Source organism: Microtus ochrogaster, chromosome 26 (assembly GCF_000317375.1).
Source record: "Microtus ochrogaster isolate Prairie Vole_2 chromosome 26, MicOch1.0, whole genome shotgun sequence".
Classification (NCBI taxonomy): Eukaryota; Metazoa; Chordata; class Mammalia; order Rodentia; family Cricetidae; genus Microtus; species Microtus ochrogaster.
The window spans coordinates 11,690,414-11,718,244 of NC_022025.1; the positions used below are offsets into that span (position 1 = coordinate 11,690,414).

Here is a 27,831-nt window from a genome sequence, read left to right on the forward strand (position 1 = left end):
CAAACACAGTGATAGCTTTAGGGTCATATGTTATTTTGAAGTAGGATTTTTGAATTTTTCACTCACAGCCAATTTCTCATCACAATTTCTCAAAAACAGCATATATAACTTTATAGTAGAGTTTGTTCTTGGACAATTTTATATGTGTAGGATATTGTAACATGCCCTCTCTGGTACTGCTCCCTCTTCTGTGTCCTCCTCCTCTTCCCTTACATCTCCTTCACACATTCATGTGTACTTTATTATGATCCATTTCCAAATAAAATAATTTAGTCACATTTTCCATGGAAATGTGAGATCTAATTCAGAATTGCTATGGTTGTTGATGAGATATGCAGCAATTTGTGGTCTTCTAATCAATATGAAATGGTACTATTGAAATGTGATCCCACGAAAGTGAGGTGTTTCCTTTAGTACCTAATGAAAGTACTGATGGTTGTTAGGTTATTTTTAAAAAGTACCAATAAGAAACACTGCTTTCATACTTTCCTAATATGCACATTTCATTGGATGGAACGTTCATTTTACTAAGATCGATGGCATGGCAAGAATTTAAGGTTCCAGAAAGAGGCTAAATGCTCATCCAAAGGTCCAGGTCCCAAGAGTGCATTCTTACCCAGTGATGAGTACAATGGAATCCAAGTTCAGCTTCCTTTTTCTTAGGTAAAGATGATCAGAGGAAACCCATTTTCCCACAGGTGATGCCTGTGGGTCCAGAGTAACTAGACGTATGAGCCAGGAAATTCTTCTCACCCTGAAACAATTTTATTTCTATACATGGCTTCCTGTGAAGTCTTGTACTGACTTCAACTGCTAAGTGTCAAACTCTAGCAAAGCTGTTAGGTCTGGCTAACAATTTGGGAGCTCCTTTACTATGTGGTGAGGAATGGACCCTAACTTAGTGTTTATCTGCACCTTCTAGGTGTAATAGAGTTTTACGTCTCAAAGCGTGTTTAGAAATTGTCTGTGTAAAGCCCCCTTGGTACCATGCTCTCAATGACTTCCCAACTTATCTGGATCTCGCTCTAAGACCTATTCTCAGCCTGTGAGTTCCCCACCGTTTGTTTTGCTTACTATAAATTCTTATTTGAGGCACCTCACAGAATAATTTTCCAGAGATATGAGTCCTGGAAGCTTCAAGATTTAAGCATAGAGCAGTAAATTCAAGATTTCCCTTCATAAATCAAACAAAAGTGTTCAAAGAATTCTATGGAGCTTCAGCATCTCAGAGTAAATACATAAACTACCAGTTTCCAATGTTCCTGCAGTATCACGGGCTACAGCTTATGTTCAAGTTAAATACTGAAAATTTCTAATCTACCCTGCTACATACAATTTATGGAAAAAAAATGTGGGGGAAGCTGTTTTATGAAAAAGTAACAGTCAATGATTAGTACCAATATTCGGTAAGTAGGATTCTAGTAATGTCTTCTTAGTCTTAGAAAGTCAGACAGCAGCAGCTGGGCGTATATTAAGTCATGGTGATTTTCAGCTTCATGTCAAATCATGTGGCATTTAGATCATTAAAATCAAAGACAGAAACTAAAATGTTATTTACTGCTAGCGTTGCCCCAGAAACCAAATTATTTTGCCCAGTCGTTAGTCCAGCGTATTTCAGCCTGCCCTCTGCCCCATTCAATGGCACAAAGAGTAAGAGAAGGTTTCCAAAGCGCACTGGTCACAGACCTCATGAGAGTCAATATGAAACCAGTAGTCTCCAATGCTCCCAGTTTGTATGATTTTGAAATGTGGGTGTTGAAAACTTTGTGAATTTAGCATAAAATTCCATAGGTAACTGCCCTAACTGCTGTAAGTACACATGTTTTATATGATCTTGGAATCGATGAAACAGTGTGTTTCAGATGGTGATTTTCAATAAAGATTCTATCATATAAATAGAAGCAGTATGAATATTAAGTGGCGCTGGCGAGATCTCTCTGGTTAATTTCTTAAAAAATAACATGCTAACATTTTCATATCTATGTCTTCCACAAGTAAAGTATTTAAAAGAAATTATGTAAAGTATTTGATAGTATTGTGGAATTCGAAGTGTTAAGAAACAGTTTGAGATAATTACTAATTGCTGTCGAAATTATTTCTCTGTGGGACTCTTTCAAACTGTGCTGTGTGGGGTTAATGGGCTCTGAAGAATCAGGGACGTCTTTCAATTGGTGCATGGTCTTGCTAATGATAGTATTCTTGTGCGGCTGAAATGACATTAATTAATGACCTTCCCTTATCTTAGCAATCAGGAACTATAATACAGATGTATCTTTTTATTTTCAGAGAAATAAACATCACAAACTTGAGCTTCACTGTGGTTTTGATGTAGGCTTCCCTGGGAAAGCACGGCCTTTGTTTCCCATGAGCTCCACCATGCTGCAGCAGCTGATGCTTCCGCTTTTTCAGTGTTGCCAACCCGGTCATTCTGCTCTCTGTGGAGGGGCAAGGTGGTTTGATTTTGTTTCTCAAAAAGCCCTATCTGATTAATCTGTTATGGAACTTACTCCCCAGTGCTTGTAGCACATATTGTATTCTTTATCATCCCGTATAAAAAACTCAGCTGAGAAAACGGGATATTTAAGGGAAAGTGTGAGAGGCATGTGTTATTCAACAACTTTTAATGCCTTTCAAGCTCTGTGCCCAGCTCCAATGAGATCCCTAGATCAGTTTCCGAACCCATGACTTTGTTCCCTACTGGGCTCTCTAAAAATACCTTCAACTTGTTCAGAAAGGAGTAATATGTTGCCATGTTAGTGACAAACTGCGGAAGGTTGTATCAAATAAAACATCCAGGTTCTCCATCTGTAATGCAATGTGAAAGTTGTTGTGTGTCTTCAGTGTAGAAAATAAGAAGCTCTATTGTGACACTAACGAGATGGTATAGGAAACAACTTCTTCCAACCTTACCATTGTATGTTTGTGTCCTGGATCAAGAAATACTAAAATTAGGTTTAGTTTAGTTTCTTTGGATAGCATTTCTTCCTGGTGTGCTGTATTTTGCTCTCCTTTTCACTTGTGTATTTAGTCTGGTTTACACATTTTTGGTGATAAGCTATCTCAAACTGTTCAAGAACAGAATGATTTGAACGATAAGTGTCTCCTTTTATATACCTCTTAACAGTTAGATCCAACAAATAATTGCATTAATTAATACTGTTAGACACCAGCTCTATTTCTCTGTGTCCAATGTAATATGGAAGTGAGGTCTTCCACAATAGGGTCTTAGCATCAGTTTGTAGGAAGCAGCCAATGGCCTTAGCAGTAGTCTGAGACCTATGTAGGATTCCATGGAACACCTTTGGCCAACGACTCAACTAGTGGTAACCCACACTTAGCACATGAAAGATGTCTGGCTGAGGCATTGTCTCCTCCAGTGTTTGGTGGCTCCATTTTATTTCTTTGTATATGTGTATATTTTAAGAAGCTTGCGCAATAGTAGGTTTCCACGTGGTTCCTCAAATGGCCCTTAGTTTGAGGCCAGCCTGGTCTACAGCGTGAGTTCCAGGACAGCCAAGGATACATAGAGAAACCCTGTCTCAAAGAAATATTCTGTATAACATATTTAATAAGTTTATAGGATAGTAAGATGCCACTGGCTTTTCAAACATCAACAGTGCTATTTAGCTTATTTTTATCTCATTGCATTTTCTTTCACGTAAGTACTATTTATTCTCGTTCTGATGTCCCTGCGCAGACAAACGCTATTGACTGATAGAATATATGCACCAAAAATTCTTTGAGGCCTCTCACCAGTGTCTGAGGTACTGCATCCCTTCTCACTGACATTCCTGCCCACCTTGAACTCACATCTGCTATACCTTTTGTTGCACCAAGCTGCAAGCACTTGTCTGTTTTATGTTTTGTTTACATGTGGGCACAGAAACCCTATAACCTGGAGAAAGTATCAGTTTGCTCTAACAAAATGCTCCTGGGTGTGGTGCACAGCTGAAATGAATTCAGCCGTTCTGGAGGCCTGGGTCCTGAGATTGGTGAGGATTGTTGCTTCTGAGGCATCTGTCTTAGGCTCAGGGGTGTTGGCCTCCTTTGGCCTTACAGTTGAGCCTCCATGTATGGCTGCCCCAAGACTGCTTACTACTATAGTAACAGCAAGCATAGAGGGATAGAGCATAATGATACCACTGAAAGTAGACTTAACAGTCCCTACCTCCAAATACAGGCAGGGTTTGAACTACATGGCCTCCGTACTTCAACATACAAATTTGGAAGACACAACATAATAGAGATCATTTTAATTTCATTTTAGCCCAGTCTTTCTGCTTTTAATAGGAAAAAAGCATGTTCGTTAATCAATGTTAAATTATTACAAATATAACTTTATTATCTGTGATATATTAAAATATTTTTTTCAAACTTATATTTGTAACACAAAACCAAAAAGCCTACTGTTATACTTTTGTATGTTACAAAGCAATCATTAGTTGCCTATAGTTATTTTCAAGGTAATATCTGCCGGAAGAAAGAGAATTAGTATCTCACAGGGATGACCACCCTTACTGATTGTCCAGTGCCAGGGAGTAAGCTCTGTAACCATATACAGACAAAGAGCAAAAACGGACTCAGCAAGTCTGCAAGTTGTATTTGTGTGTGTGTGCGTGTTTGTGTGTGTGTGTGTGTGTCTCTGTGTGTGTACAATAATAATCAAAGAAAAGAAGCTATCAACTTGAGGGGTAGATGGGGACACAAGAGGTATTTAACAGGTTAGCTGGGAGGTGTGGAGGGAGGAAAGCTGTGTAATCCTCCTTCAATTAAAATATATTAAAACAAAACAACAACAAAAAAGCAATTAAACCGTCGTCTCCCTCCAGTGTGTTCCTGAAAGAGGTTCATTCCCTAGCCAGGAAATGCCATCCAGTTTTGTAATGCTGCCATCTCGTGGCTCTTGTTTGAAACTATCGCCACACGTTTCACAGAGTTTTGTTTTTTCTGAGAATTTAAAGATTTTTTTTTTTTTTGTTTCTTTGGTTTGAAAGAGATAGGGAGAAGATGAAGTTGGACAGTAAGCAAGTGAAGAAGAGTCAGGGGGTAGGAAATAATGCATAAAAGTTTAAAATAGAATTAAATTAAAAAAGAAGACATAATTTTAGTATTTGTACATTTTCACACATAATTGTCCCAATTAAGGTGAACATCTAAATAAAGCTTGAATGAATTGTGAAAGGTAATACTGAATATTAATAGAAGAATATTTGTGGCTTTCTGATAAAATTCTGGCATACTAGAAATGAAAAATGAACCCTGTATTATATTTGGTTTGAATTTTGAGCACAGGTCAACCAACCATATATTCAGAGGAGGGTCGCTCTGTCATATGGACACATTTCCTCTTAATCATCTCACAAACAGACAAAAAAAATCAAAAGCTTTTCTACCAGGGAGGAATGCACAATATTCCTCCTCAAAGAGTTGCAGGACAGGAAGGATTTCTGTTGCGAACGAAACTTGTCTCCTCTGGCCTGTGGAGTTAAGGGCAGAAAACCTCAGTCAACAATGTCATTTTTCAGGTGTCTGTCACCTCATTCATTCACATGTCCCCTTGTACCTGGGACAATTCAATTCATTACCTCCAGTCAGCAGCTAACGCCTGTGACAAGGACTCCCCTGCCCACACATCAAGGGCACACCCACTCAATTCACTGTCCCTCTGGTCAGCAGCTATCACCTGTGACAAAGACTCCCCTGCCCACATATCAAAGGCACACCCACTCAATTCACTGTAGTTATCAATAGCATCACAGAATGATTGCTTAGGGTTTAGCCTCAAAATTGTTTTTACTTATTTATCATGTGATCTTCCCCTACTTCAAGGTAAGTTCTGTAGTTGCTATCCTCTCGTGCTTTCTGTAAGTTTTATCAATAAACATTAACAAAGCGAATACCTAGTATTTGACGTAGCGTGATATGAGACTGGACGGGAACTGCTTTCTAAAGATGGTAGTCACGTGGGAAGTCCTGTGAAGGATGGTGACACTTTCTAGTCTCTCTGCTAAGAGAGGAAGGCAAGGGGTAAGCAGTGAGCTGGACGTCCATCTATTCCACTCCGTGTGAAATATGTCAGCCCCATCTATCTCTCATATCTTCCTCTTGACACCCCTATTGTTTTAAGTCATATTCCATCAATTTGAAAAACCAGGCTTTTCACGTTTTAACGCTGCTAAAATTGGGAGGTATCTTTCAAAAGATGAAAAATGGCTGCTCAGGGTTGGCCACCATATCCTTTCCCATACACATGGAGATTTCTCCGCCACTACTGCTGGCACATTTGAGTGACATCATCCTTCTAAATTGTCACTTAAAGGACTACTGAAGGGTGGCTCAGCAGATGTAGTCCGAACACTTTCTGCTGGACCTTATGGTCAAATCAAAGGGCCTCGACATCAAAATCACAGCAGCAATGGCAGAGGCGGGAAGAAAATCCCAGAAGTGAAAGCAGAGCCCTTTGTTCTGTAATCTGCTCTATCAGCACTTTGTGGCCAGAGGAGGACCATGTACTTAAGGCAAGACACCATCCCTTAAGTACACGCCAATGTACTTAAAGCTTGATACCAGCCACTCTCAGTTAATGCCCAATGATGACAGAAGAACTCAGAACAGGGAAACTCTAGAGGATCGTTTAACAACTTTCTAGTTTTCTATTTTTATATTCTTCATAGGTATTTATATAGTCTACCTCAGTGTAAGTTTTCGACATTTATTTCAATGTCAATTTAATACCCATCTAGGTAAATATGCAATTAAATTTAAAGTAATATGCCATAGATTGTCAGAGTTATCTTCTTGATCACACTTAAATTTGTGATGTAGGAAATAAGCAATGTCTCCTAACATATGGTGACTGAATGAATGTTCATTGGGTACCAAGCATTGGAGGCAAAGCTGATGAAAGAAATTCAGTTTCCTTTCCTGTGAGTCAGCCCAGCCTCGATAGTCACATGTCATCTTCCCTTGGAAAGAGGAGGACAAAATACTTTGGACACACATTAAATAATCCTGGTGAAATATGAGGTCGGTTACTCCACTGGCTTTCCTATATCCGGGTTATCTTTGGAGAGCAAAGTTGAAGTCATTACATGTTTCAAGCTAGCAAGCATAGCACATTATGCAGGCTGCAAATAGTTATAATAAATTCTACACTCTATATTCTTTGTTATTTCATTGTTTAGAATTATTTCAGGTAGTGTATATATTGTTTTATATTTCAATAACTTCTAATTTTATAGTAAAATGTAATAATGTATCCTTCAATATTTGTAATTTTCTTTATTTATGAAATTCTATTCTTAAAATATATAAGAATATTCTTTTGGTATCAGACATTGATGCCAATGGATTTTCTATTCATTTTGTCTTTGATATTTCATTTTTTCTTTTTAACATTTTAATTATTCTCAGCAAAGTTGGAATTGGTGTTAGAATATATGGTAAAAAAAAAAAAGTCTCACCAAAAGAGTCATTTTTCTTTAGTCAGAGAAGTTAATTAATGGGAATAAATAAAACGACTATACTTTATTTTGATATTTAAATCTAAAATAATCACATCATTTGATAACTTGGTTGTCTGGTCTCATCCAGTGTGCTCAAAGAGAAGAGAAATAATCCCCGTGGCAAGATTGGCAAGGCTACCAACCAAGTTATTGCACCGTGCATTTGTATTTTTACTTTCTATGTACAGAACCATAATAAAGGGTTTTTTGATGTACAGAAACTATATATGGCTTAAGTTATTTTTTTAAAAAAAAAGTCCCTTCAAGACAATTTTATCCTGTACCCAGGTAGCCGTTTCACCCCGTGGGTGCAAGCCTTGGCGTCAGCTGCATGGTGTGGTGTATTGGTTCTGTTGCTTGGTCAATGAGTTGCTACCATCTTGAAGCATGGATTCTCCTTTTGTAGACTATGAGTGTATAGTAAACTTATCCGTAGAATTGTTCTAGAAAACTACACTAGACCATAGATGGAAAATGTTTAGCTTACTATGCTAACACACTGGTGTTGATTAATTTCCCCTTATACTTTTATTTTGCTCACCACTGCTACTAGTACTTGAAATCGCATGTAACAGGTAGGAGTCCATGCTGAAACATATAGTCTATTTACTGAATACAAGGTATTTGCCAAGATTTCTGCAAGATGCCCAGAAGCTAGAGTCTATGCTCCAGGTAGGAGCTAACAACAAAAGAAATAAGCAACCAATGGGATGTTTTAATAGAGTGTAAATTACCTCAAAGAAAATAAACTAAGGTAATATGAGCAAAGCAAGTAGAAAATGAAAGTTATGGGATTATTTTTGCAACACTCAATTATGTGATAAATGTAGCTAAACATGTTGAGTACAACAGTGTACCTGTGACTTTAATGATTCTATTAGCTTCCAGCTACTGTGATAAAATACTTGTGGTAGTCAACCCAAAAGAATAAAATGTTTAGTCGGGACCATGGATTTGGTGGAGGTGGTATATCATGGCAAGTAGAAAAGTTCCTCCCTCCACCCCCTGCTCCCAGTGGCCAAGAAAGAGAAAGAAGGAGAGAGGGAAAGAAGGGGAGAAAGAGAGCAAATAGGAGGAAGAAAGGGAAAGAGAGAGAGAACAGTGGAGTTCTCGCTATGAGGACACAGATTCCTAAGTTTATACGTTGTTCTCTCTGGGAACCTGGATCATAATGGTTCCACCAACACCCAAAGTGCTGTGTGCTGTACAGCACAGGGCAGTGAACCAAAACTATAGCAATGATAAATTAGGCTTACAAAGGTTTCAGAGGAAAGGATTTCAGCTGAGGCAAAGGAAAAAATCAGTAAGTAGATCTGATATAGAAAACAAGGATGGCTTAATCAGGACCATAAAGAAACCATTGAGACAGTTAGGTGCTTTTAACATAGCTAAAAGAGGAGAGTAGATGCCCAGAAGGTTATTGTAGGCCAAGGAAGGGAGGGGTGCGAAATGTGTCCAGGGTGCAGCAGGAAGTCTGTAGAATTGCTCTAAGGCAGCATCTGGGTTGGGATATTGTACTTCTCAGCCTCACGTTACTAGACCAAAAATTTTATTCTGATGAATTTATGAAGCTGAGAAATTTATAGATTGTGGTCAAAGACATGATCCATTCTTAAAGACTCATATTCTGATGTCAGATGGCAATGGTAGGGAGCATATATCAGAGCACACCATTCATAGTACAAGCCCAGGAGATATGTATGGACTGTATCCCACCTTCAATTGCAGATGCATAAACCCAGTGTTCCAAGGGTCCCCTGCTAGGCTCTGTGCACCCTAAAACACTGGCACCTCTAGAGCAAAACCTTCAAACATGTGATCCTTTAGGGGAAATCCATGCAAACCATACCTGATATCATGATTAGCAAACCCCAGGATTAATTGAGGAAACAAAGTCAAGAAGCAGAGTGTTTGCCTCTAACACAGCAGATTCAGGCTCAGCATAACTCTTCTCGGGTCCCCAGCTGAGTTGTATTTATGAGAATTGACGTGACCCAGAAAACATACGGCATAAAGTACCCAGAGCAACAGCAAAACAGTCGTGAAAAGCAGTGACGAGAGACAAGACTATCCTACAAAGGTTGAAAAATTGTAAATTTAAAAGCTTAATCCCTAAGTTATAGGACACAAGCAATGTGATACTGGCACGAGATTGACATACTGACTTTACGTGTAAGTGATCGAAGTGAGAGACTAGAAAGGAAACTCTACATTCGCGGTATATTGATTTTGACTCGAGAGGAAAGACTTGAAAGAAGACACCTTTTGAATTAGGAAATAGCTTGACATCCATTTGTGGAATGATGATGCTGAATCCTGCTTTAACTAAATATTAGATCGCATATCAAAATCTGTTTAACTGTTAAACTCTTACAACAGAACGTAAGAAGCAGATCACTATTACTTAGATTAGCAATGATTTCTAGAAATAACAGCAAATTTGCCAATCATGGAGTCAAATACAGATAAATTAAACTTTATAATCTCCATTTTAATTCATTTCCAAGGACACAGAGAATAAAATGATAATTCACAGACTATAAGGAAATATTTGCAAATCACATATAAGAATTATTACAATTCAACACACCCAATGATAAAGACATAAAATGAATAAGGGGTTTGATTAGACAATATATTGAAAACAACATGTAGAAGACCAGCAATCAGATGAAAAAATATTGACATGGTCTGTCATTAAAGGATTGCAATTTAAAAGCACAATATGCTACAACATGAATGATTACAAAAATGGAAAGGAAGTTTCAGGGAAGATATGGAGACATTATGACCCTAAAAAATTGCTGATGGGTTAAAAAATGGGTATCAAAACACATTATCATTTTCTTAAAGTGGAAATGAGAAACGTACTATATGGCCCAGTGGTTTCCCTGGTGCATCTACACCAAAGAGAAGATGCTGATAGGAACTGAAAAACACATGAGCCAGGCTGCGCTTTACATAGTGGGAAGGCCATATCCCATGATTTCAGTGCCAGTGTTGACTGCCAATAACTATTTTCTCTTCTAAGAGCAGACTCTCTACCAAGCAGAATACAGCTTTAAGGCTGCTAATCAGAGTTGGATGGCATTTGTAGCTGTCAGAGGAAATGACTGTGCAGTAATGGTCACACATAAGAAAGTACACACGCATTACTAGATTCCAGCACATTGACTCACTGGTTCAAGATCACTGAAAACACTGGCCCTGTTGTGAGTGGAATGACAGGTGCCAGCAGACCCCAAGCACAGATTGCATGCTACGAAACAGCTAAATGGAAATACAAATATGGCTGTGAGATTCCTGTGGGCATGCTCTGTAGGAGAACTGCTGGGAGTTCTCAACTCTACAGGCAGATTACTGAAACGAGGCTGCTTTGCTTGTGGTATGATTGTAATGGGTATAGATAAAGAACAAGGCCCTCAAGCCTACAAGTGTGATCCGGCAGGTCATTACTGTGGCATTAAAGCAGGAGTTAAACAAATAGAGTTAACTAGCCTCCTTGCAAATAAAGTGAAGAAGAAATTTGTTTGCACAGTGGAAACTGAGACGATATCTCTGCCTACTGTTATGCCCATTGACTTCAAACCTTCAGAAATGGAAGTTGGAGTAGTTACAGTCAAAAATCCTAAATCCAGGATTCTCTAGTAGCAGAGATTGGCGCTCTTCTTGTTGCTCTGGAAGAAAAAGACAGAACATGGTATCAGTTTACCAAATCTGTGATGGCACTGTCCTGAGTGTTGGGTAACAACAAACCTGTAAAGCTGCTGGATTGAAGATGGAACCTTTCCCACTCCTGCAGCCACTGAACTGGTTAAGACCCTATAAATAGAAACAGTGCTTTGGGAAATAAAAATCTTTAAAAAAATGAAAACATGACCACACAAAAACTGATACACAAATATTTAAAGGATTAAAGGGAGAAACAACCCAAACAAGCATCAGTGAATGGTTGCCTGAAGAAACTACGATTTATACACACAACAGAAGAGCATTAGTCAGTACCAAGGAGGGAATTCTTCATATGGGTTGCAACATAGACCAACCTGAAAACCCATTAAATAAAAGAAGACAAAAACAAGGCAGTGGATGTTGTATGGCTGGAACTCTATGAAACATCTAGAGTAGGCACATTGGGGTAAATAAAAGGGATATTAGCATTTGCCAGGAGCTGTGAAAGGGAAGTCTGCAAAGTGATTAGTACTGGGTTCATGCTTGCCTTCTGATACAATGAAAGTAGATTGTAATGAATCATTCTGATGGGTTCCAAACCCTGTGTCTAACCAATTGTTGACCTGTATCCTTTAAAGGTTTAGCTTTAGAGTAAATATATCGCAAAAGTTACTATTTTGGAAGGCAAGAGAATAAATTTGAAAGATCCTTCCCAAAGGCCTGTGACACTCGTGGTTACTTATAAGCATTAAGTTGTTTGAATGCTGCTATTTAAAGTGCTTTACCCAACACTATGCTGTCAGCATGTAGAATCATTCTTTGATTATTTGAGAAATAAATCTGCATGCATATTTAAAATAATGAGAAGTTAAATGAAATGAATAGTGACATCAGGAATTAAACAAGAAAAATGTGAGGGAAGCAATTTTGGAGTGAACATGGAAATTTGCAAATATAAAAAAAAACTGATCTCTAATTATATTCAAATGTATAATCTTACGATTCAAAAGTAACAGTATTCTGAAAGTGAAGATATGTATTCCCAAAGTTGTATTAGTGAATCAAGATAACAACAAGAATGGTTGAACTTGGCTTGCAAGAAAGGTGGAGAGTTTAGCTTGTAATACGCTGATCTTGAAATGTGTATATGACAGGAGATTAGGAGTTCTATAAGGTCAGAAAAAACATTTTGGTACAATTATAACTAGCATCAACCTTAATAGTCTATAAAAATAGCCAAGAGTCTGTTAATAAAATTATTTCCAAGTGTGTAGTTGCTTTATATTATGTTATTCTGAAACTGTAAAGCTGGATTGCGGCTAAAGAATATGCAGGGCTAGCAAGAGGGCTAAGATGGTAAAACTACTTGCTGCCAATCTGATGACCTGAGTTTGACCTTTGCGAATGCATACGGCAAAAGGAGAGAACCAATTTCTTCAAGTCATCCTCTAATGTGGGAGTTCCCTCTCTGTGTTGTTTTTATTGGTTAATGAATAAAGGAACAGCCATGGCAAGATAGGGTAGAACTTAGGTAGGAGAAGACAGAACTGAATTCTGGGAGGAAGAAAGCGGAGTCAGAGAGATACCATAGATCTGCCACAAGGGTAAGACATGCTGCCAAAACCTAGCCAGTAAGCCACTGCCACGTGGTCAATACACAGATTGATAGAAATGGGTTAAACTAAGATGTAAGAGTTAGCCAATAAGAAGTTAGAGCTAATGGGTCAAGCAGTGGTTTAATTAATATAGTTTCTCTGTGGTTATTTCGTTTCTGGGCAGCCAGGACAAACAGACTCTTCGCAGCAGTCCTCTGACTTCCACTAGACCTGTACCCTGAAGTGTGCTTCCCATCTTTCGCAAACATACCATCAGTTAGTCAAACAATCCATGAAAATAAATAGACAAAGTGTCTTGGACGTAGTCACAAAATCCTTGAGTAACAGTATATCAGTTTGAGGGGAAAACATATTCAAAGTTGAAAACTAGTTCAATGCTTAAGGAATTACTGGGGGGAAAAGCCGGAAGAGGGGGAATCTGTGTGGGCTGTCATTCCCCAAGCACTACTAAAGATGCTGTCTTTGTGTCTGGAGTCAATAAACCTAACTGATCTATATCGGGGATAACTGTTTATTTTGACATTTCTAGTCACCAATAGTAGTCTACCAGAGGATTGTATGAGAGTTTGAACTATCACTTAATTGATTTTATTCTCTCTGTAATACAACGTACATATTAAATTTCATTCCCTTGTCTCCAAAATGTTAGCGATATTAAACACCCATTTCACTCAGATAGATCTTCGAATACAGGAAATTTCACACCTCTGTAAGCGATCAGAAATGTGACCATCACGGTGCCCTGTGTAAGCTTTACTGGGGATATTATTTAACATTTAGTAGTTATGAGAGAGTGAAATGAAGAGTGAAAAATGCTTAATGAAAAGTGCAAATTATATCTAGGCTGAGGCCAGACTGGAAATGGGAGGCGGTACCCAGATGCTGAGGGTCTCCCCTCAGTGGAGCTGCATGCAGATGCATAGCTCTCTGTTCTGCAGAGTGGAGGAGGTTGAATGAACAGCTCAGGTGGCTTAGAAACACCACATTGGGCCCAGAAAGTGGCATGCTCATGGAGTCTGACTTGCCAAGGTTCTGTAAATTTGATTCCAGCTTCAGCTGGCTCCAGAAGCTATGCCTTCACTGTTGAGGGAAGATCTTTGTGCCAAAGGGAATTCAAGTCTATCAGCTCATCTGGTATTAGAAGTGCACGAGATTTAAAACTGCTATGACAGTCTTTCAAAATCATTCTCTGTATGTTGGTTTGCATGTCTGGTTACAGCACAAAGGTACCATCCTTTCCCTCTGATGCACAGCTGGGTGTAACCACCATCTGAAAGCAAGGGAATGGCTGTACAGTCTCTCTCTACCTCACTTTCCCTTTGAACGTTTTCCTCTAAATCCTGAAACTTTCTCAAGATCTCCAGCAGGCTTGAGTAACAGCCATGATCTGTCCACAAATCTTAGAAATACCTCAAAGGTGGGAAAAACTGAAAAGATTTTCTAGTATAAAAATCTACTTACGGCCTAAAGGACCACTCCAAGATGTTTACAGAAATTAGTAAACAAAGGACTTATTTATTATGGCAGAAAAAAGAAATATGTGTAGAACTAAATGTATTTTTCAAAGCATAAAAAGTTGTATTCCAAACAGTACAAGAGTAAAAAATGTTTTCAAAGGTGTACACAAATCTTTTATGGCTTAATAAAGATTCCTGATTAAGAATTAGTCATTAAGAAATAACCCTCTAGAACTTCTTATTTACTAAGTGGTATTTTTGTTATTGCAGGTTAGTTATTTGATAGTTTGGTTTGGTTTACTGAGAGAGGGACTCAGATGGCAGTCCAGGCTTACCTAAATATTACTGTGTAGCCTAGGCTATCCTCAGATTCATGATATTCCTCATGCCTTAGCTTCCTGAATGCTGACATTCTAGGCTTGTGCCATGTCTAAGTACTTTCTCTAAGGGATGGTGCCAGGGTTTGAACTCAAGTGTTTTGACTCTAATGCCTCTGCTTTAATACCACACTAAATAAGATATTCACTCAAATAAATTTGAAAATGGTTTGTACACTATAATATTTTGCTTATATAAACACACACACGCAAGTATAGATATACATATGATGGCCTCTAAAATACCAACAGTTCTTTTATCTGAGTAATTGAACTGGCTGATTTTATTTTTAGCTTAGTGATATTTTTGACAGAGGTTTTGTTTTGAGATTATAATATATATCATTTCTCCCTTCCTTTTCCTCCTTCTAAACCCTACTGTATACCCCTCCTTGCTCTCTTTCAAGTTCATGGCCACTTTTATACATTTTTATTGCATGAATATATGTATACTTACATATATATATATTTCTAATAAGCTGCTCAGACTCTATTATGTTAATCACAAGTATGTGTTCAAGACTGACCTTTTGATATTGGGTAACCATGTGGTGTAGTTGTCTATGGAAAGACTCTCTCCTGCCCTCAGTATTCCTTTATTGCCCAAAGGTCTTTGCGTAGGTTTGAGGCTTCTCTGACTTGTGACATCCACTTTAGAATGCCTATTATTGTCTTTGTCTGGGTCACATTTGGGCAGTCATTTCAATGAAACTCTATGGAGTGAGACACTATGGATATAGCTTCTGACATTACTAAGAAAAACATCTCACAACAAAATCCTTGATCTTTTGACTTTTACAGTCTTCCACCCCTTTTTCTGCCATGTCCTCTGAGCCTTGGGTGCAGGACTGTTTTGTAGATGCAACCATTGGAACTGGGCCACACACCTCTACATTTTGATTGGTTGTGATTTTCTGTAATGGTCCCTGTTGCAAAGAGAAGTTTTTCTGGTAAGGAGTAAGGACTACACCTGTCTGTGAGTATGAAGACAAATGTTTATAAATGATGTTAGGGATTGTGCTGGTCCAGCAAAGTGGTGGTTGTGGGTTCTACTGCAAGATCTATGACTTTGCTAGCCTGAGTAGTTGGCTAGGTTTCCAGTAATAGGCATGGTTTCTCTCTTGCTAAGTGGTTCTTAAGTCCAATTGGATAACTGTGGGTTACTGCTAAAGTATGTATGTCACCACTATATTCCTAGGGATATCCTACCATGCTGGAGGTCACTGTGATTCATAGGTATCATGAAAGGGTAGGTTTGATGGTTGCTTCCCACTTTGGAAGCTTATGTGATATCTTCTGGTACCATGAAAGTTAGTTCTCAAAGACGAGACATTCAGATCAGTTTGTAGCATGAATTCCAATTGGTCTTAATAATAAAAACTCAGAGCCAGATATGGGGATTAATCCTGAAATCAGAGAAGCAAAGTGGCCAGGCACTTGGCCAGCATTACCTCCACCCATGCTCAGACCAAAGGAACAATTCCGTTCTGAGATTCTCACCTCAGATACTGCAACTGTCTCCACTAAACCTCAGAGTGCAATGGGATCTCATCTCGTCCTGCCTTAAATACCTCTCTCTTTGTCTCAGTGTGTGGGTGCACCCCTCGGGGTCCTGAGTTCCTTGCTCGTACTCTCTCTCCTTCTGCTCCTGATTTGGACCTTGGGATTTCAGTCCAGTGCTCCAATGTGGGACTCTGTCTCTGTCTCCTTTCATCACCTGATGAAGGTTACACTGAACATAGCGGACAATGAGGACTGCTGAGAAGTCAAGAACAATGGCACTGGGTTTTGATTCTACTGCATGTACTTGCTTTGTGGGAGCCTAGGCTGTTTGGATGCTCACCTTACTAGACCTGGAAAGAGGTGGGCGGTCCTTGGACTCCCCACAGGGCAGGGAACCCTGACTGCTCTTCGGGCTGATGAGGGAGGGGGAGTTGGCTGGGGCAGGGGGAGAGAAATGGAAGGCGGTGGTGGGGAGGAGACAGAAATCTTTAATAAGTAAATAAATAATAATAAAAAAGAGAAAAAATACCTCTCTCTGCCTAGACATATAGCTCCTATCTATAACTCCCTAGTGCTGAAATTAAAGTACTGGAATCACCGTTGTGTGAACTCCATTTCTCTTTTAGACAGATTCAATCTCAGGTAGCCCAGGGTGACCTTGAAATCACAGAGATCCTCCTGCCTCTGTCTCCCAGTCTTGGGATTAAAGGTGTGTGTCACCAATCCCTGACCTCTAGTGGCTTAGCTCTGGACTCTAATCTTCAGGCAAGCTTTATTTATTAAAATACTAATACAATATCACTCCATCAGTTCCAGCCAGATCTCTGGGCCCTATTTCTGAGGTTCATGGTGTCTTCAGCAATAATGATAGACCTTCTACCTCTTGGGGCCAACCAAGGACTCTAGAGTCCCTTTGGCATTCTTTCCCAAAGCTCAAAAGAGGGCTTCTGTATATCTGATATTGGGGATTTTGTTAGGTGGCCTTCCAAAAGTTTAAATGTTCTATAATTGGTAGGCATTTCTAAAATCATTAAAAAAGGAATGAAATATGTTAGCTCATTTCTGTGATTAATCGTTTTAGTAAACATAATTTGTTTATTGAATCTTCAGAATTTCACAAAATGCACCCTAATTCTACGTACCTCCCAGTCCTTCCACATCCTCCCCTCAGCCATGCAGTGGCCCTAAGTGAAAATAATAACAACAACAACAAAAAAAAACAATCTAACCAATCCAAAACAATACAAGGAAACAAACAAACAAAAAGAAACAAAAATGATGCTCCTCCATCTTCCCATCCTCTCCAACACCTCACTAGGAACCAAGGTGTGTCACAGAGTAGACCCTTCTGTCCATCCAGATTTACCTGCAAATGTTCATTTCAATGTGTCATTAATATGGTTCAAGGTCTCGGGTTTCCAGTGAACCCTCCTCACCGGATCCTCACCTGGACGCCCCTAAGATGGCCTGCAGCTGCCCCACATTGTGGAGATCCTGTGGGTATTGTTGCACAGGACCAGTCCCTTCAGGAGCTCCCGCCGGTCCTAGATGGGGTAGATGTTGGGGTGGACCAGCCCCAGTTCCTGCTTTGTGCCTGGGTCCTACTGGAGCTGGTCAGTCCAGGGTCCTGGGGTTGTTCAGCTCAGGCCAGCAGGGTGGGCAGCTCCCCTAAGGCCATGCCATCAGTGCCATTTTTTTCCCTGCTGGGGTGTGGTGGGGTGCAGTGGGGATGGGTGCAGTGGAGCGGGCAGGGAGACTGCTCTTGCTGCAGTTACCAGTGAGAGGCCGCTGAATATGCTGAAGACTCATCCAAGGTTAAATCATGTAAATCAATTTCGGCTAATCTATGAGCTATCCTACATAACAGTTTCCTGGCATGCTTTGACGGTCATCCCCTTTAGGCTAGCAAGAATAATAAACTAAGTGCCTATTTGTACTGGGCACTTTGGTGTTCACACAATTGTACCAAAGAAGATATGGTAACATTAGCTTAAATTTTCTGATTAAACTGCTAAGGCTTACAGAGGTTACATATGGTATAACTACACAGCTACTTAAAACGAAAAGCGGTCCTTACATTCAGCTTTGCACAGCTAGAAACATTACTAAATGCTTCAATGGGGCCTTCATAATGATATCTTCAGATGTCATCCTTCAGTTCAGCTGCGCTATAGTTCATTTGATCTCTCTATCCCTCATTCCTATAAATCATATGCGGCTGTTAGGCATGGTGTCTCCTAAATGGAAAACATCTGGACAGCTCTACTTTCACAGTGACAACACAACACCTCTCTGGGGGAATCTAGATGAATATTGACATGGCATTATATTATATTAATTATATTATAGTAAGCTTTACTATAGGAAATATATCTACTGCCTAGAGAAGCACTATTGCTCCAAACCAACGCTCCTCAAGTTTAGAAGGGTAACCAGCAACAAAAACAGAAGACATCACAGGGTGCCCGAGGACTTTTGTACAGAGACCTCTCTACAGGCAAAACTGGGTTCATGACTCAGACCACTCCCCCCAAAATGAACTTCGGCATTAGCTAAATTTTAAGCAAAGTTGAGCTGACTAAAAATAAAAATGTATAAAGGTTGGAAGGGGAACGCTAGAGCAAAAAGTGCTAAGTAGGAATAGGGACTCGAGGGCAGGGATGAGGTAGAATAGGAGGGAAAACCATGGCTAAAAAACCCTCAGAATTTTATTCAAGAACAACAACAAAAAAAAAATCAAAAAGTGTTCCCAATGAGAGAGCAAAGCGCACCTGATAGGAAAACTGCAGGCTTCTTAGAGAGATAGAAAGAGATGAAGAGGAGAATGAGAGAGAGGATGGAGAGCGAGAGAGAGAGAGAGATCATATGATTTCTTTTGTAATGGAAAATATGTGATATTAGGAAGCTCACAAGTATTTATTTTTATTTTGTGGGTGTGTGTGGGTATACTCTGTCTGCATGAGACATTAAAGCCAGAAGATGCATGGCACCCCCTAGATCTAGGGTTACAGAAGGTGCTGCTGTCACCTGTGGAAGAACTTTTTGAGCTGCTGAGCCATCTCCCCAGCCCCTCAAGTTGTACAATTAAAGTCGCTATGACATGGTAAATGGTAAAGAACTTTTTTTTTAGGTTGGTTTAGGAGGGACGTCATTTACATGTCGGAGAGAAGAGTTCTAAGATAATTAAAGTTTCACAGGATTTCAGCCCTAGACAAGCGCACTACTTAGTGTCCTCAACACACTTGATGGGAGTGTCTTCAGGAAGGCATTGTCAACCGTAAGTAAGAACAGTTTATTCACTGTCCTAGACAAGGTGTCTTTGGGGAAACATGTATTGTCTCTGTGGTTCTTAGACCTTTAGATGCTTTCCAGTGAGATCTCAAATTTTCAGCGTTCATCATCAGTAATAAAAGGAATGAGCAGAGACCCTCCTCCTCCCAGCCATTTCTGCCCATGATTCCAAGACGTCTTCTCTTTCTGTCCTACCACAGGCTTGATTCATAGTTATGTGGTGATTTTGTCTTAAAACCATGCAGGCTGATTCAGTTGGTCAGCTGTGAGGTCCCAGGGTCAACTTTTCGGATGAACTGAATGGTGACTCTCAGATACCTCCTGAGAAGTCAGATTCTGAAGGATGACACCAGCTACCAAGCCTGTTTAAGAAGCTTCCCCACTCAGATTTTTTCAAGTGCAAGTTGCAGGGTTTGTTTAGTTTGAGAATTGTGGGATGTGTGGGTACAATTAGGTAAGGAATCCTTTGATTGCAGATTATAACTTAAATGTGGTTGAGGTCCTGAGGACAAGCTATGCCCACAGCTGTTTTAAGTCTCCAGCAAAGGGTGAGTTGCGTAGTCATTTCCTCTGAGTTCAAGCATTCTCTCAGAGTGGGGATGGATCAGAAGCTCGAGGAAGTAACCAAAGTCCACATGACTCATGGAGCTAATTGGAGGGCAGCTATGCTTTCCATTTTACCATAAACATTTTCTCAGGAAGCTAACCAAAACCTAAGCTCAGAAATCCATTCCCGAGTTATAAAAACCAGTGAACAATGACCAGAGACAGGAAGCTCACAAGAACCTAGCTGCCTGTGAGTCATACAGGGATTCCCAGGGATGTACTTCTGAGAGTCCTCAGTCATGTGAGGCAACAGTGAGGGCATTGGTTTGATGGCTGCTTTGGAATCACTTGCACTCTGGTAAATAACCCTCACCATGCTTTGTAGGGTCCCATTTCTTTGATCACTAGGGTAAATACACATTTGTTCATATTTTCCCAGGAGAAGTCACTCAACAGCCAACACAGCTTCCTTGCAATCCTGCAAGTAAAATATTTAAGTAATAGAAATCCTGAGGAAATAATAAGTCAAAGAAAATATTTACAATGTGTATTCTAAGGCATAAATTCCCAACTTATGATAGAGTGCCACTGTAAAATGAATGTAAAAGTGCCAGTATCTTGTAGGAACTTATACTGATGATTCATATTGTTGTTAGAAATTCTCTGCCCACGTTTGTTTATTGGGGGTTTCAAATTATGCCCCCAATTCTATTCACTTCCTGGTTCTCCCATATTCCCCCTCATCCCTGTTGCATACCCCCCACAAAAGAAAATAAAACAAAGGAAGAAAGAACGTAAACAAAAGCAAAACAACAACAACAACAAAAAACCCAAACAGAACAATAAACCACACCTCAAGTAGCAAAATCTCTGCTTCTCCTTCTCTCTTGCCTCTCTACCTCCTCTTCATCCATCCTGATGGCACTGGAGGCATCAGTGTGTCATAGAGTATACCCCTTTGTCCCATAAGCTTGACTGGCAACTATCCATTGCAGTGAGTCATTGGTCTGGTTCAAGGCCTCTGGATTTTGGTACACTATCCTCCCTGGATCTTCTCTGGAGCTCTTCTGGGGTAATCTGTGTCTTGGAGAACTTACAGTATCCTTCCCCAGGACCACAGTCCCTTCATGAGCTATAGCAGGACCAAAATGGGTTAGATCCTAGGGTGCATCAACCCAAGGTCCAGTTTTCGGCCTAGGTGTTAGCCAAGCAGGTCAGAGCTCTCCTACATGCATACCCTCAGGGTAGGTTCATCCTTGCCTTTGATGAAGGGTGGGGTCTTTCTCCCCCAGTGCAGGAGCCCACTCTCTTGCTATAATGGTCTGCCTATCTTTTATGCTTCCTTTGTTTATTCTTGGAATAGCAAAATATATGATCATTAAAGAGAACAAAGTTCTCAGGGTGTGACTACTTGAGTTAAACCACCACCTCTGTTATTTACCAGTTGATAAACTTGGGGTCCCTCTAAACTGATGTCTTTCCTTTTGATATGTAAAAACACTATCTGATTCCATGATGGTTAGTTATGGGTGTCACAGGTCATGCAATGCTGGTGTATGCAAATACAATGTATGCACCAGAGTTACTCTTTTATTTCCTGTCCAAAAATGATCTGCATCTGAAAACATAAAAGAAAATCTACACATAGCACCCGACTTTGTTTCTTCTGGGGTTTCAGATAGTGGAAGAACCTTCTGGATGTGTTATATTATTATTCACCATACCGTCACCCTAGCCACTTTACCTACTGCCAACAGAAATGATCAAATCACCCAGCAATTTGTCTTAGATGACTGCCTTCCCTACTGCATACCCTAGGTCACAACCCAGCTTACTCTGGTCATTTTCTGAAAATATCTAATACTAAAAATATAGCAGGTGTTGAGTTAATATTTCTGAATTAACCAGATCCATACACCAGCTAATTAACATATTTCCATTCTGTGTCTCCTAAAACATTACATCCCCAAGTATGGTAGCACAGAGCTGCAATGTTAAAGATTGATGGCGGAAGAAGAATAGCATTTCATCTCTACCCTATTCTCCATGTTGATTTCGAGTCCAACCACTGCTGGCCTTGAAACATGAGTCTTCTTTCAACACAGATGGGTAGGTGATCCCTATTTGAATGACAGTGGCCCTCAGAATCTCATCTCATTCTTTTCTCATACTATTTCTGCTTTTACCTATGGGATAAAAACCCCAGAAGCCAGTGTGTGGCAGTCACCCTTGAGAATTTCAAGGTCAGTAAAGAATAGTGTGAACAACAAGGTGCTGTGGGCTCAAGACGGTAGAGTTTATTGTCTAGAGCTTGTAAGGAAGAGGAGGATGCACTTGAGAGTGAGCACTCGCCCCCAAGCCCTGTGGGGCACTGTTAGAGCCCAAAGCTCTACACTGCCTGAGTCTGACAGGGGTTTGAAGGCTGTATAAATTAGAGATAAACATCATACGGTGAACACAGAATAGTTTCCTCAGTCACCCTGAAGTCTTCGAAAATTTTAAATGCCAAAAATTGGATTGTGTAATTGCAGCAGCGCAAAGTGCTTGCTACCAAAAGAAAGGCAAATTTTAAAAACTCAGGAGTCAAAAGATTCTTCTAAGAAGTCTCTGGTTGCTGTATTTAAAAATCAGACAGTGCTTTCTAAATTATCATAAAAAGTGAACATGTCACCCTTTGATAATGAATATATAAACTGGATGTTCGATAGATGTATCTATTTAGCAATAGATGACCTTGTTAGGACTGAAAATGAAAGGGATCCCACAGACACTCCTTGTGGAGACAGGGTGTTTTACCATGTGGATAGCCTTCTCATTGATAGTCAGTCACTCATCCCCTGTGAAGGGTATGCCCGGGAAGACAGACCTATTAAATTAATGATGACCAGTAACTGGGGGATGCCATGTATTTGGTGATAGTTTAACCAGGCCTCTGGTATGAGTTCATACCAACAACTAGGGCTGCTGTTAGTCATCCCTCTCAAAATCCTATGGCACACTCGACATTATATACCCACTTGTTCATCTTAGATGCTGTTCTTCATTAAGTGGAGATTGGAAAAAATGATATTTTATTTTATGAATCAGTTTGATGGCTCAGCTACATCCCCCATCAAGGAGTGAAGTGTTCAATGTGCTTATTATGATTCCTAAAACTCTCCACTTTTGTGGCCAGTGTCTCTTGCAATATGCTTTAAAAGTTCTACTTATGCCAGTGGTGGCACACGCCTGTAATCCCATCATGCTGGGAGGCAGAGACTGGCAGATCTCTGTGAGTTCAGGCCAACCTGATCTACAGAGGGAGTTCCAGGACAGGTTCGAAAGCTGCAGGAAAGCCCTGCCTCGAAACAACAGCAGCAACAACAAAATGGTCTGCTTATAAGATAACAGAGGTTCTGCCCACTTTATGACTGCCCCTCTCCCCTGTTTTCCTACACCATTCTCTTCCATGGCTAAGTATTTTTATTACTTTAAGTATAAACGTAATTAATACTCACAAAAAATCAGCACAAATAGTTGTATTCTAAAAATCTTCTAAGAAAATTTAAGATATATATGTATATATATATTTTATGGCTGAATTATAAAGCTAATTATTCAGTCTCTATAGTCCTTACTAGAGAACAGAGAATATATACATATATATACACACACATATATATATATATATTTAACAGCATTTCCCATTCCATGCATGAATAGGCAACACCTTTACCTTCCCAGACACTAACTATACTTAGTCTAAAACAAGGCTCTTGCTGAAAGAACAAATTCATTTTTGTATACGCGTATCTAAATCAGTGGACGTGCAATATAGATAGTTGTCAGGAAATGCCATGGAAGCAACTGATCCCTGAAACAGTTAGCCTATTGAAGAGAAATAATTTAAATTCTTTTAGCAGGAATAATATTGTAGTTTGTGTATAATCCTCTCAGTGATCTAACATTTTTATAATGAAAGTAAAAAAAAAATACAACAGACATAGAGAGACAAAAAGGTTAGTGGGAAAATGAGAAACTGGAATACTCAGAATGAGGAGGAATGCACAGGGAGACCCAGCTGGGTACCCAAGGTCATGAAAGACCATGTGCAATCTCATATTGCAAGCACATAAAAGGACGGAGGCTGTTCATCGTGGGATTTCACAGATACTTATCTGCTTGCAAGCACTTACTAAGATCATACAGCTCAGCAGGGCCTACCTACTGTACAGGAGACTGATAAAGACTAACTCGGAACATTGTCTCCTCAGGAATGACTCTAATCTTAAACCCATGAAAACTCTGAGACCAATTCTATCACTGTGTCTCAGTTAGTGTTCCATTGTTGTAAAGAGATACCACAATCATGGTAACTCATTAAAAAAAAAAAGCATTTAATTGAAACCTGCTGACAGTTTCTAGGGTTAGTCTACTATCATCATGGTGTGTTGGGCATGGTGGCATACAGATGCTATGGTGCTGGAGAAGGAACGGGGGCAGCTGAAAGAGAGAGACATTGGGCTTGGCTTTGGGACTTCAGTGCCCACTCCCGGCGACACAGTCCTCCTAACAAGGTCATGCCTACTCCAATAAAGTCTCAATTCCTAATCTTTCTCAAGTAGTATCACTTCCTGATGACCAAACATCCAAATATATGAGCTTGTGGGGTCCTTTTTATGCAAACCACCACATACTGTACTGGTTGATCTGGATTGTCAACTTGACAAGACCTGGAATCCTGCCCTTGGGCATGTCTGTGAGATTAACAGGGATTGGAGAAGTCCACGCTAGTTGCCACACACAATAAAAGAGAAGGTAAGATGAAGGCCATGTGTGTTGTGGTCTGCTTCTCAACTGCACATGCAGTGTAAGTAGCTTCCTCCAGCTTCTTCTGATGGAAATTCCCATCAGGAAGGACTATAGCACAGACTATAGGCCAAATTAAACATTTCCTTTCTGAAATTGCTTCGGTCAGGTATTTTGCCACAATAACACAAATGGCTAATACAATCACTCACCTTGATTTGACTGCAATTAGCAGGAAAGTAAATGAGATATATTCTAAACATCTAGGGTTATTTATTAATACATATCATGAGTCTAGGAAGGAAGCAGTCCAATTAAGAACTCAAATCCTTTCTTTGAGGCTGCACCTTTGAGGTCAACCCACAGTCAACCACGCACAACCTCAGAATACTAAATGGAAAATTCCAGAAATAGGAAGTTCACATTTTAAAATGCATGCCTTCCTGAGTACTATGATAAAATCTCTCAATTACTTGCTCCGTAGACTTTGCTTTTGTCTGGCTTTCCAGTGCTATAAACCAGCTGCCCTTCCACCTTTTCACATTAGTTTTGACATTAACACAATATTACTCAGCAATAGACCTCAAGCACAAGGTTAGGATGCAAATAACACATCAGAACATAGAACAAGAAAGGACAGACGGTAATAAGGGCAGGACATGGAGAAATACATAGTGTCATAAGTCGAGTAGCGTGTCTGAATTGATGATCCACTGACACAGGTCCCTTAATGTTTTATTGTTGATAGTTCCTATTAACAATAAAGAAGATGGAACTGGGTGGTTCCTGTCAGACAAACAATGAAATGGAGTATAAATTTAAAGACGTCACTGGTACGGGAGCCATGAAAGGTGTAACTTCTTGGATGAGGAGAAAAGGATTTGAGTTTGTAGTTGGAAAATTTCAGATGCTTTCTGATTAATTTTGTTTGAGAAGTAGAAACTTGAGGATTTGTCATCAACATAACTTCAGGGTTTGGTGCATTTATATGTTCTCCTTGACATTTATACCTCCTAATGACTTTTTAAATCTGCGGATTAGAAAGAGTTTTAAATAAAACCCAATGCTACTGGATTATTAAAATTTTTGAACCCTGGAGGAATTCATAATCCTACAGATTTATGGGCGTCAAGATTGGATAGCAAAAGCACACATGACTGTATTTAAGACCCTGCGTTTCAGTAGGATTACATGAATCAGGAGCATTTCTTAAGCTTCGTGTTACAGAAAATGGGACATGTTGAGCCATTTGATCACGTCTTGAGTTCTATCAAACATATGTCTTATATCACAGGAAATGATTCCATTTTGAGCTTCCTGGCTTTGTTCTCAAAGCTGACAACTGCAATAACAACAATAACAATAATAATGATAATGATAATACAGGCTAGGAAGTTTGGGGCCAATTCTTCATCCCATATCAGGATCCTAAATTTCTATATCTGTTCAGAGTTCTTAGGAACTCACTTGCCTCAACTTACCTGAAAAGCTTACTTGAGTTTTAAAGGTGCTTACAATAAACCTGTACCAGGTACACTCATTGTTCTGATGGCCCAGGTCCTTCGCATGTCTTGCCAAAAGACCCTCGTGTCAACGCTGCTTGAGCTGAGCAGGTTCCATTTCTTGTTCTTCTACCTCTCTTGCATCGTCTTCTTTCCTCAATTTCCTTGTTTCTGACTATGTCTTGGCCCAAGAAAAGCAGCATTAATGTATTTGTGAGTGACTATCCCAGTCACCTATGGAATATATCCCTTTGAAGACTCACTAGAGTAGCTATTGGATGTGGTTTTACACAGAAACAAAAGTGACTTGTGAAATCAGCCTGCTTTCTTCTCTATCCTCAGCTGTGTTTGTCCCAAGGGTGTAGGTGAGGAGCTTCCTCCAAAGCCTTTGCCATCCATAGGAATAAGCCTTTTGCAGTTCTTTAGAGTCTCTAGGCATCCTACAGCTCTCTGAAGGCTGCTGACAGACGGATCACTTTGAAGGTTCTGCCACCAGAGGGAACCGGAGTTGTAACATTTGCAAGGCCTCATAGGTACTGTATATTCCTCATAAAACAGAGCATGTTTAATGAGACCAGTGCCATGAACACTGAAAATTTACACATAAAACTGTTGGAAGAATTAATTGTATTAAACCCATCCAGGGCCACTGTGAGTGATTTTATTATGAAGGGCGTGATGTTTTTAGTGGCCCCCCTTCTCTCCTAGTGCCTTAAAATTTCTGCAATAATAAAATTCATCCATCACAAGGTTTATAGTGGAAAAGAACTGTGAAGAACTGTGAAAGGAACTGGGACCTCACAGGAATGATAAAAAATTATATACATGTATTCTGTAATCTTCAACTGAAGGTGAGGCATATTAATCTTTGAATATTCTCTCTAGATATAAATATCTAACTCTCTAACCCAGTTTCATATGATAGCGTTGCAAACTTATTGTGCACAAAACGTTCTGAATCTGACTGGGGCCGGTTGCACCTCCACAGACTGAATCGGGGCACGCCAAATCGCTGACACAGTAAGAAAGACACTTTCTCAAAATGTTCCTCCGACTTAAGAATGAACTGTACTGAAAAGTGATTCCCCTCTTAATCTGCAATGCCAATGCCACAGTTTTGTGACACAGTTTTTTATTTTATTACATTTTTTGGTATTGAAAGCTCTCATCATCTTTTATATTATTATTTTTGCTTCATAATATAGAATACCACACTCGCATAGTCATGACACGCCAGGAAAACACAGGACGATAACTTTTGAAGTTTCAGAAGAAACTAAATTTGTACAGAAAGTAAGTGTTTTTCCTGATAATAGAACCGTCTCTTGGTGACTTTGCTGGTAAGCTCTCGGGATTAATTAGAGCAACATCATCAGGAAGCCATTAGCCAAATGTGTCAATCATGGACGTGTATTGCTGAGAGGCCCTCAGGCATGACAGAGACTGAGAGCCATGGCCTGCTCATTGAGCTTCCTGATCTCTGCCTGTGAATCTTTGCCATCGCCTTTTCATAGACTCTTTTCACCAGCATGCTCGAGATGTTATACTCTTTGGTCCACCCTGTGAGCTTTGGA

General features: G+C 39.7%; 1 protein-coding gene and 1 pseudogene across 4 annotated transcripts in view; both read left to right on the top strand.

Moving 5' to 3' along the window:
• Positions 1–27,831, top strand: part of Magi2 (membrane associated guanylate kinase, WW and PDZ domain containing 2) — a 1,267,351-nt gene that overhangs the window by 156,680 nt on the left and 1,082,840 nt on the right. The gene's annotated exons all lie outside the window — the stretch shown is intronic.
• LOC101988074 lies at positions 8,454–11,242 on the top strand (annotated as a pseudogene).